The following is an 11,336-nucleotide window of genomic DNA, read 5'->3' on the forward strand; positions in this document are numbered from 1 at the left end:
GTGTTATAGTCCCCTTCCTTAAAGGCAAAGAATAATAAGTAGTGACAATGAGTAGACAGAGACACAAGAATGAGCATTTGTGGGAAAGAGAGGATCTTAAATGATCATCTCTCTCCAGTTTAACAAGAAGAGCCATGGGTAAATACCATTTCAATCACTTCTTCAACTGAACTCAAGTTCCCTTCTGCATATAATCAAAATGTATTAATCTAGATATACAAATACCCAGAAATAATTACAATAGTTACTGTAATTATAATACTAATTACCATTGGATTTCACATATATATCAAACTTAACAATATTCAAAGCATTTTTGTGTGACTTAGTTCATTTAATTCTTGCAACTCTAACAAGAAGACAAGACTGAGCCAAACAACCTCTGGCTTAGGATCAGTGCTCATGTGGATGTATCTGGCCCCTGGGATCATCAGCTCTGCCTTGTGACCTCCAAAACATTGACCTCTAATAACTGCCTGATCTGTCCTAATCTTCAATCTCCTCTTTTTTCTTTTTGAGAGAGAGAGAGCACATGTGCAAGCAGGGGAGGGGCAGAGGGAGAAGGGGAGAGAGAATCTCAAGCAGGCTCCACGCTCAGCACAAAGCCCGACATGGGGCTCAATCTCACAACCCTGAGATGATGACCTGAGCCAAAACCAAGAGTCGTACGCTTAACTGACTGAGCTACCCAGGCACTCTTTCTATTTGCTCTTCTTGACATTGACTCCTTACAGATTTGATTTACAGTACGTAGTCCTATAAACTATTATCTGTCACAAAGTTACACAAAATTTACCTTAATAATCCATCTGGAGTCTATCTACTACTCTCAGGCCTTTACCATCTTTCCTCGTACCACCGTAACATCCTCCCAATAGTCTCTTTATCTCCATTTTAGTCCCTTGATTTTAGTCAGCTTCATGGAAATAAAAAAGATGGTTCAAAGTGTTTAAACAAAAAGACTTGAATTAATGGACCATCACAAAGGTTTTAACAGAGTGAAAGGAAGTTAAGGGTGATGAGACCCCTGGGGAATAGCAACAGGAAGAAGCCATTACTGTCCCTTAATGTGAAGGGGCAGGGGGAGGAAGAAGTGTTACAGGAATCCAGTGAGAACTGGCACAGAAGAGGGGCCAGCAGATGGAAGCCATTGCTGCAGGAAGAAAACCAGAGTCATTGATGGATCCACAGCCAGGCAGAGAGGGCATTAGGGTTTGCAGAATGGACAGATAAATACCCACAAACTTTCTCCCTCCAACCACACTCTGATCTGCTGGTGCCCGCTTCTTCCCACCCCCACCCCCACCCCCTCCATGCACATGCATTGTCCAAAATCAAGCAGAAGTTACAGGATAAAGTGGTTTTAAACCATCTCCAAATTCATTTACAGTCTCCTCATCAAGGGGTGGAGTCTAATTCTCCTCCACTTAAATATAAATATGGGCTGGCCTTAATGACTCACCTCTAATAAATAGAAAGTGGTAGAAATAATGCTACATAATTTTCAAGGCTGGGCCATAAAAGGCAATAATGCTTCTGCCCAGCTCTCTCTCTTGGGATGCTTGCCCTTGGAACACAGCCATGTTGTGAGGAACCCCAAGCCACCTAGAGAGGACATGTGCAAACTGTATTCTGGCAAAAGCCCTTGTAGAGGTCCAAGCCGGAAGCCAATACAACCACCAGACAAGTGAGCAAGGAAGCCTTCTAGATGACTCCAGCACCAGTCAGCTGTCTGACTTAAACTTCCTGAAAAAGCCTCAACTTAGAACGGCCTCACTGAGCCCAGTCAACCCCTAGATTGTGAGAGATGAGAGTGAATGCTTGTGCTTGCTTTATGGCGCTAGGTTTGGGGGGGTTGTTATGCAGGTATAGATAGCCGGAGCTCTGAGAGCACAAGCAATATAGTCTGTAAGGACTCAGCCTGTTGGGCATACAGCGAAACAGAAAAAAATGCAGCAAGTAGATCTAGTGGATCTAGGGGAATATACAGCAGATAACCAGCATGGCTCCCTTAAATCTCTCCTCCACAGTATAGCCAGAAAACCTTTCATTGGCTACAAGCAAAAGCCCAAGCCTGGCACACAGCATTTCCAGGACATTGCTTTCCCTGCTTTTCACTACCATCTCCAGGAACTCCCTGCTCTGTGATTTATTTTAATGGTTGTACCGGATTCTTTGTAGTTCTCCCTACACACCATGCTGTTTCTTTCTTCCAAGACTTATGACTTTCCCTCTAGAATATCCTGTTTTGTTTTTTTTTAATCTATCAATTTTGAATGTCACCTCATTTATGAGCTTTGGATAAAAATCCTCTATGTACCTTTTTCTTATTTATACTTTAACCTAATATAATGAAATCATTTCTTTGTGGGTCTTGGTCTGTCTTCCCTACAGGGCAAGCTCCAGAAAGGCCAAGAGGAATCTTTATTCATGTTTATTCATAGAGAAATGGCCTGAATAGAGGCCCAGGCTTCTACTTGTCTAGAGAATAGACTGTGGGGCACCTGGGTGGCTCAGTCTGTGAAGCATCTGCCCTTGGCTCAGGTCATGATTCCACGGTCCTGGGATCAAGATCTGCATTGGGTTCCCTGCTCAGTGGGGAGTCTGATTCTCCCTCTGTCCCTCCCCACCAACTCATGCTTGCTCCCTCTCTCTCTGAAATAAATAAATAGAGTGTAGACTGTAAGTACCATGAAAAGCAGGGACAATGTTGATCTCATCCTCAACTTTAATCCCGATGCCTAACGTAAGGACTGGCAAACAGGTTCTCAAAAACCCCTTGAGGGGTGACCTGGGTGGCTCAGTTGGTTAAGAGTCTGACTCTTGATTTCAGCTCAGGCCATGATCTCAGGGTGAAGAGATCAAGCCCCACATGGGGCTCTGTGGTCAGTGGGGAGTCTACTCGAGATTCTGTCTCCCTCTCCCTCTGCCCCCCCTCCTCTCAAATAAGTAAATAAATCTTTTTTTAAAAAGCCCTTGAATGTGTGCATAAAATGGAACCCCCCAAAAAAAAGCCAGCATGGAAATTACCCTGCACTTAATTTCTCACTAAATACTACTTGTTTAGAACTTGAAACATGTTCTGCACCATTGTCATTAACTCAAAAAAGCACGGAAAATGGGTGGAAAGTGTTTTTCTACACTTTATTATGTCAGTAAGAAAAGGCACCAAAAAATGACAGCTCAAAAAACACCAAAATGTCATTCAATACAATGAGCTAGCCAATGTAACTGACCTAATGCCCTCGGTAACATGATGCCAGACAGATGACAATAAGCTTTTATAACATAAGGATGTTTTTAAGGAAAAGGAAGAAGCTAAGGCAGGAAATAACTTATTTCCTTATAGACTCTTAAAATTCCTTCTGTTAAAAAAATTATTCTGGAGCTTGTTAACATGGTGCAGAAAACTTTATTCAGGACTACTGCAATAGATACATCAGGGATATATCTATTCTTCTGCTCTCTTACCTTCAGTGTTTGGGAGACTACAAATTAAATCGACAAAAGACAGTGAATAGTAGCAGAATACGCCACCTCAAAATATCCTACTTTGGCATAAGATTTATTTTGAGCTGAAGGCAATTGAGAAGAAGTGGATAAAAGAAAAGCTCTCTGCCCTCCCTCTGTTTGTCTACAAGTAGGACATAAATTTGTAAAGATGTTCCCCCTCTCCTCTCCACCAGGAAGGACAGAAGTTAATCACCAGAGACAACTGTAGACTTATCAGCCCAGAGAGAGCACCAGAAAAGTCTACATACCAAACATTTCTACCTAGCTCTTATCTTCCATTAGTTCTTCCATACGTTTGCCTTCCCCTAATTTGCCCCCCTTAGAAATCCAAAGGCCTTTTCCTTTATCTTGTCGTCTCTAAAAATGTGTAGTTCTCTTGAGTTAATCATCAGTGAGTATTCCCATGTGTATTTAAAATGCACACATTAATAAACTTCTATTTGTTTTTCTCTTGTTAATCTTTTGTCAGTCTAATTTGCAGAGCCCCAGCCAATGACCCTAGCATGGGTAGAAGAGAGAGATCTTGTTTTCCTCTCCTACAACAGATGAGCAAGAGTAAAAACAGATTTTTATTCCTGTTTGTTCACTGCAGAAAAATATAACTTAAAGAGGCATTTAAAATCTGGGGCTTATATACCATCTTAATAGAGGAAGGCGTAGGGGATAAGGGTACTTACAGGAAAACAAATGACTTTTTGGAAACATAAACAGGCCCTTCGGAGAACAGATGGAAGATACAGTAGTTTTGCTACAATGTCTGTTCAGGCATGATGTGGAGACTTCTCCTCTCCAGTGATAAGAGTCCGTCATCCCTGGTTGCTCCCAGGAAGGGGATTTATGACAATTGAGCTCTTTAGGGAGGCTCTGCTTTTAGGCAGATAAGAGATTTCAGGAACTCAAATGCCTTCTTCTCAAAATAAATTTTATGCCATAATAACTTGCTCTGGACCCCTTCAAGTGTCAAGACTATCACAATAAAGGGGAGAGACTGAGCTCAACTCCAAATATAACAAGGACAAGTGAAGATTTATAACCAATGAGCAGAATAAGGGGTCAGTAGATGGAAAATTACTAAAAGGAAACATCATGGGTGGGGGGATTCTTGCTAAACTCACTCAGCACGATTCTTACTGAAGGCAAGCCAGGGTGATCAGATATCAAGAGTGGGGATTCTCAGGGCACCCGGCTGGCTCAAGGAGAGCATGCCACTCTTGATCTCAGGGTTTTGAGTCCCACATTGGGTGTAGAGATTACTTAAAAATAAAATCTCTAGGGGCACCTGGGTGGCTCAGTTGGTTAAGCATCTGCCTTCAGCTCAGGTCATGATCCCGGGGGCCTGGGCCCCAGGCCTCTTCTCCCTCTCCCTCTCCCTCTCCCTCTGCTCTGCCCCCCACTCATGCTCTCTCTCTCTCACTCTATCTCAAATAAATAAAGTCTTTAAATAAATAAATAAAATCTTTTTTAAAAAATAGGATTCTCTCTAAACTGACTTGCAAGATTCTTGTTGCAACTGGACTAGGCAGGCTGAAGACAGGGCCCAAGGACAAGGCCTAGTTGAAAAGAGGTCTCAGAGGAGCCTGACTGAAGTTTGGTCAAGGAGAGAATCTTTGTCACTTAGGAGCTCAAACTGAAGCGGACCATCGTCTTTGTTGGGTGTCATCTGAACACCAAGGGTTCTCTGTGACCATTGCTTATATGGAGACGAAGACACAAATGTGGCTTGTGAGCCTTCTGGCTTTATATTTGAGTTTCATGTTGCTTTCCCTGTTCTACTCAGAAAAAGAAAGGAAAAACGTCATCTAACCAAAAACAACCCAGGCAACCTATGATATGGGAGAAAATATTTGTAAACCATATATCTGATAAGAGGTCAATATCAATAATATATAAAGAACTCATACAACTGAATAACAAAAAACAAACAAGTCAATGTAAAAATGGGCAAAAGAACAGAATAGGTGTTTTTCTATCCAAATGGCCAACAGGTACATGAAAAGATGCTCAAACTCTAGCCATCAGAGAAATGCAAATCAAAACCACAACGAACTATCACCTTAATGGAGAGCAAAATGGAGTCTCTCATGTCAAGCAGGGGCCTGTGTCAAGCAATGACACAAGTAGGTAAAGGTACTGCAGCTAAGAGATATCACCCGGACGAACGTCAGCCAACACCCCAGAACTGATGACGAACAGAACCAGACGAGGTCTGCAGAGGCCCAAGACCGATTAAATCCCTTTAAAAGGGGGAGGATTTTGGCAGCAAGCTGTCAAAGTCTTCAGACGTGACCCCTCTACGTCTGACCACTTAAAAAAGGCAACCACCGCCAAAGGCTCTGCCCGACTCACCTCTGAACAAAACAGAACTGAGATCCTTCACTGCTTGAACAGCAGAAGCAGGAAGTGCCAAGAGCTAACCCAGACTGAGGCTTTAGACTGACTTTGCCTTTGGTTTGTTAACTTCCTACACCTGTTATCTTGTTTGTTGTGTGGTTTGTCTTCTGTCCTGCTCTATGTGCTGTGTAAGAAGCCAAGTTTAACCACATGCTGAAATGTCATTGAGTCTGGAATCCCGAACCTGCTTTAAAAGGGTGATTTAACTTTGCTTTAGGACTGAATAAAGCTGACATTGTGGAAAGACACAACTCGTGTGTGCACCTTTATAGCATACTCATGGCACACCTCACACCTGTTAGAATGGCCATCATAAAGACAAGAGACAACAAGTGTTGGCAAGGATGTGGCAAAAACCTTTGTGCACTGTTGGTGGGAATGTAAACTGGTATAGCCACTGTGAGAAACAGTATGGAGGTGCCTCAGAATATTAAAAATTGAACTGTATGATCTAGCAATCCCACTCCTAGGTCTATAGCTGAAGGAAATGAAAACAGAATCTTGAAAAGATATCTGCACTTTCATGTTCATTGCAACATTATTCATAATAACCAATATATGGAAACAGCCTAAGTCCCCATCAACAGATGAATGGATAAAAAAGATATGGCATATATATACAATGGAATATACTTCAGCCATGAGAAAGAAGAAATGCCTGCCATTTGCAACAACATGGATGCACCTTGAAGATATTATGCTAAGAGAAAAACAAGTACTGTATTCTTTGATGTCACTTATATGTGGAATCTTAAAAAGCCAGGGCACCTGGGTGGCTCAGTCGGTTAAGCATCTGATTTGGCTCACGTCATGATCCCGGGGTCCTGGGGGCCAAGGCAGGCTCCCTGCTTAGTGGAGAGTCTGCTTCTCCCTCTCTGTGTGCTCTCCCTCTCTCTCTCTCTCAATAAATAAATCTTTAAAAAAATTTAAAAAATTAAAACGATAAAAATTATAAATTAAAAAGCCAAACTCATAGGAAGAGAAAGTAGAATGGTGGTTACTGGGGCTGGGGGGTGGTGGGGGAAGTGGGGAGAAGTTGGTCAAAGGGTACAAACAAAGTTGCAAGTTATGTAGGATAAATAAGTTCTGGAGATCTAATACACAGCATAGTGATTATAACCAACAATACTGTATTATATACTTCAAATTGCCAAGAGACAATTATTTATGTGCCAAAATATTTATGTGACATGACAGCGGTGTTGGCTAATGTTACAGTGGTAATCACATTGCTATATATAAATGTATCAAATTAACACACTGTACAACTTAAACATATAGAATGTTATATGCCAATTATGTCTCATTTGAAAAATGACTCGGTATTCTTAAATATTCCTTCAAATCCCATAAAACCTAACGTTTCTGTGGGAATTCTATTATAGAAGACAATATAAAGACCATTTTATAATAAAAATGTTTTTAATAACATTTAATAACCCCAAAATATGGTATCTTGGCATATCGAATATTTGAAGCTGAAGGAGTATGAAAAAAACAGCAGAAGCACCTTCCCTCATCATTCTCCCCTAAAGCGGGTGATAAGGCCCTCAAGTGAGAGGTGCCCTGTCTAGACCCAGAGGAAAGGAGCATCCTCATGTCTGAAGAGACAGGAATGCTGAGAAGAATCTGAAGGAACAGTCCTTGCTAAGTTCCCCTCAGTTTACTACACTTACCTCATACTCCTTGTCTATCCTATTCCTCTACAACTGTCTACTCCTTATCAAACCCAGCATAAAAATACTCGGATCTGTTAGGTCAGGCCTTACAAAAGCTCTCACATCACATAAAACATATATTAAACAGACTTGCATGCTTTCCTCCCGTTAATCTGTCTTTGTCAGTTTAATTTTCAGACCTACCCAGGGACCCTAAGAGGGACAAGGAAAACTTTTCCATCCCTTATAGCTGTATCCAAAAACCTTTTGAGCAAAATTAGTGTTGTAATGTTCTAGCAGAAATGGAATTTTAGCTCCCATTTCCTGACTAAACCATTAGTTGTGATAAGCCCTTCCTAAGTCTCTTGTCTTTTATGTCTCTCCCACACTCCCTGCCCCTCACCATGCTTACCTGTATCCCCATTCCTCCTCTCACCTTACAATCCCCCCTAGGGGCCCCTCCTACATAATTTGGTCCCTCTATTCCAGCAAGTGGTTCGTGAAGATCTGGTCCTTCCTTTTGACTCACTAGAGCAGAGCTGCAGCCATTAACACAATGAAGAAAAAGAGAGTGTGCAGAGGAAAAACTGTTCTGATCGAAAACTTTACAAGGAGTACAGAGCTATTTTAAAAATAAAAGCCAACACAGTAATAAAATAAGTCAAATTTCCCATCTTCTTTCTCTCCCCACCCCACCTATACAGCTCCAAACTGTCCAAGGTTTTCAAAAACCTCATAATGAACAACTTCTGAGAATACCTGGCTCGGTGAAAAGTTCTGTAGCTACAGGAACTAGAAGCAGCTAGAATCAGCAGATAGGAATCCTAAAGCCATTAGGATCAAATATGTGTACACGGATCTTCTTGCATGAAAGATTTAGAGAAGCTGAAATTCAACCTTCTCTTCACTGCACCTCCTACTGATCATATTTCAAGCCCAACCAAATGGGTTAACCTTTTGTGATTTCCTTACTCTTCCTAAATTCCTCTTTTAACTTCCCTGCTCTTAACCCTCCATTCACCTTGCCAGAAGCTCCTTCTGGAGAAATATTTGTGTTTCAATGGGAAACTCTGCATTGCCTACAGCATGCCATTCTGGGTTATCAGATTCTAGCCCCATTCATTGTCTTTGAGCCATGCAATTCTTTGTAAGCTGTAGGTAGCTGATAGATATGTAAATTCTGTCTGTTTGGTAGTAATTCCAATTCACTTCCTTCCCTCTGCGGCAAAACCCTTTTTGTGGACCTTTGCCACTTGTCTCAACATTCCTTTACTTCATATAAATCTGTACAGTTTTGACTTTTCCTTTGAACCAATTATAACATCCGCCTGGTTCTCTCATATCATAGAAGTGACAAACACTCTCCTTGACCAAACTTTGGTCAAGCTTCCCTGAGCCCTCTTCTTAGTGAGGACTTGATGTTGGCTCTACATCCTTGGGGGGGGGGGGGAGGCGGCATAGCCCACTTGTAGCAAGAATCCTAAATCATTTTAGCAAGAATCTCCCCACTCTTGATATCCCGTCCTCCTATCCTGCTTTCAGCAAGAATCCTATTAACTCAGTTTAGCAAGAATCTCCCTACCCTTTTGATGTCTCCTCTCAGTAATTTTCCATCCACTGATCCCCTCATTCTGCTCCTAGGCTCTAAGTCCCCAGCTGCCCTTGCTGCATTTGGAATTGAGCTCAGTTCTATACTGAGCTCTCTTTTTCCCTAATGCAATAGTTCCTGAATAAAGTCTGTTTTACAACTTTAACTACTGGAAGGCTCTGGTTCTCTTTAATAGGAGTAAAATTAATTCCTTAACATGTGTTGACTTTTATATCTGTATGAGAGTCATGATTTTACCTTTCTCTGAAAACTATATTTTAACAGCCTTCTCCTGCTCTCACCAAAGCATATGAGAGATTTTGCCACCCCAAAATATGTCTTTTTGGCATAAAGATTATTTTAATTTGAAGGCAATCAAAACCCAGCAGATTCAGGAAAAGCTCTTTACCTCCTCCTCAACTGCCTAAATTTACAATTGGATGGTGGGCCTGTACCGGGAAGACAGCTATTACCAGAGACACCTTTTACCTAAGAAACTTATCTACATAACAAGGCAATCTTTGTTCTCCAACCTCTTCTCTTACCTTCTTGTGAATGGCCTTTTTCTCCTTTGTATCCCAGATCCCTACCCCTTTCCTTAGCCAAAATGTTTTATATAAGCCTCAATTACCTGGCTGCCCTTTGGGTCTCATATTTTTATGGGGTTCCTATACTTAAGACATTTGGGTTTTCTCCTGTTAATCTGTCTTATGTCATTTTAATTATTAGTCCTGGCAAAGATCCTAGAAAAGAATAAGGGGAAATTTTTCCTCTCCTACACATATCTGTCACTTTTTCTAAAGAAAATTGATTCCACACAAATCTTTTCCAGGAAATCTTTATGATGTGTTCCTTCAGTGTTGAACCACTTGAGATGGGATGAATGTTGAATGTGTTACTTTGTTCTTAGGAGGATTTATTACCCCAAATTAGATTGAGTTCCCAAGAATCCACAGAGTCCTGTGTTTCTTTGATATTCCCAGACAAGTACTTTCCTTACGCAAGACTGGTGGGAATAATTGTTGTGGTGATGTCCTCCTCAGGAGTCAGTCTGATAGCCATTTCCACAAAAGCAGAAGGCAGGAAACATCCAAGCCAAGGAACGGATATAAAAAATACCCATCAACACAGCCCAAGCTCTAAAGTTGAACTGTTTCATTGCCCTGGGCCCTCATTCGGATTTGCAATTCCTCCCCGCACACCCCACTTATTAACACGCTTGTTCGTCTAGTTCTTCCCTACGGCACATTAGAAGCACTGACCCAAAAGTGGGCTCTTAGAAACAAGCATGATGACAGAAGGGTAAGGAACAGCTGCAGTGTAACTGAGGGAAGAGATTTTGACAAGGAGTAAATCCAATAAAATGAACCACTATCTTGCTGGTCAGTTTTTTAAAATAGATGTCTATAGAAAAGAATTTGGACAAGGTATAATATAGTGCTGGTAGATGTAGTCCATCTATGTGAAGTATTTGTATATATGGCATCTCCTCCATTTATAAGAATGCTAGATAAAGACTATACTTTCAGGGATCATTTCTATAGTTCGTTTTAAGAATGCTGGATAGATGTGATATTACTGAAAAACAAATACAACCAAATGATTGTTTGGTAAATACTATCATGATATCAATGCCTGCCAATTGACTTGCATTCCATTCAAATGATGAGAACACTGGAAGAACACTGGTCTTCAGAAAAAACAAAAAACCAGCTGCTGAAGACCTATCTTGCAGTCAGGTACTATTGCTAGACCTCAGCCACTGATGAGTTGTCTAAGGCCGATGTCCCAGAGCCCCTGCTTTGGGGTTCATATGACAGTAGCCCTTTTCTTCCCCTGAGCAGGCCTTGTAGCAAGCTCAACTTCAGGCATTTCTAACTGGGCTAAGCTCCTCCCATGAAAGCAAACTTGCTCAAAAATCAGGGGCTCATCCTAAGACTGTTGAAAGCAGCAAGAGTTAGGGGTCTCCAGAAAAAGAAAGAGGAGATATAGCTTTTGTGACACAAGAGAAGTCACTTGGGGCCCCTAGCAGTTTTTCATGATCTATGCCCTATCTGTCCAAGCACGCTTCTTGCAGAACATCCTAGGAAGTGTCAGAATTACAAAGCCATGCAAAACCTCAGTAGTTAAGAATTTTAAGGGAACAAAGAGAATGCAAAAACTTACAAGTCTCTAGCCTAATTATA

At 41.3% G+C, this 11,336-nt stretch overlaps 1 pseudogene; it reads left to right on the forward strand.

Moving 5' to 3' along the window:
• Positions 1-10,663: 10,663 nt before the first annotated feature.
• Positions 10,664-10,762, forward strand: LOC123795491 (small nucleolar RNA U3; annotated as a pseudogene).
• Positions 10,763-11,336: the final 574 nt, after the last annotated feature.

Source organism: Ursus americanus, chromosome X, assembly GCF_024610735.1.
Source record: "Ursus americanus isolate L20-20 chromosome X, mUrsAme1.1.p, whole genome shotgun sequence".
NCBI lineage: Eukaryota > Metazoa > Chordata > Mammalia > Carnivora > Ursidae > Ursus > Ursus americanus.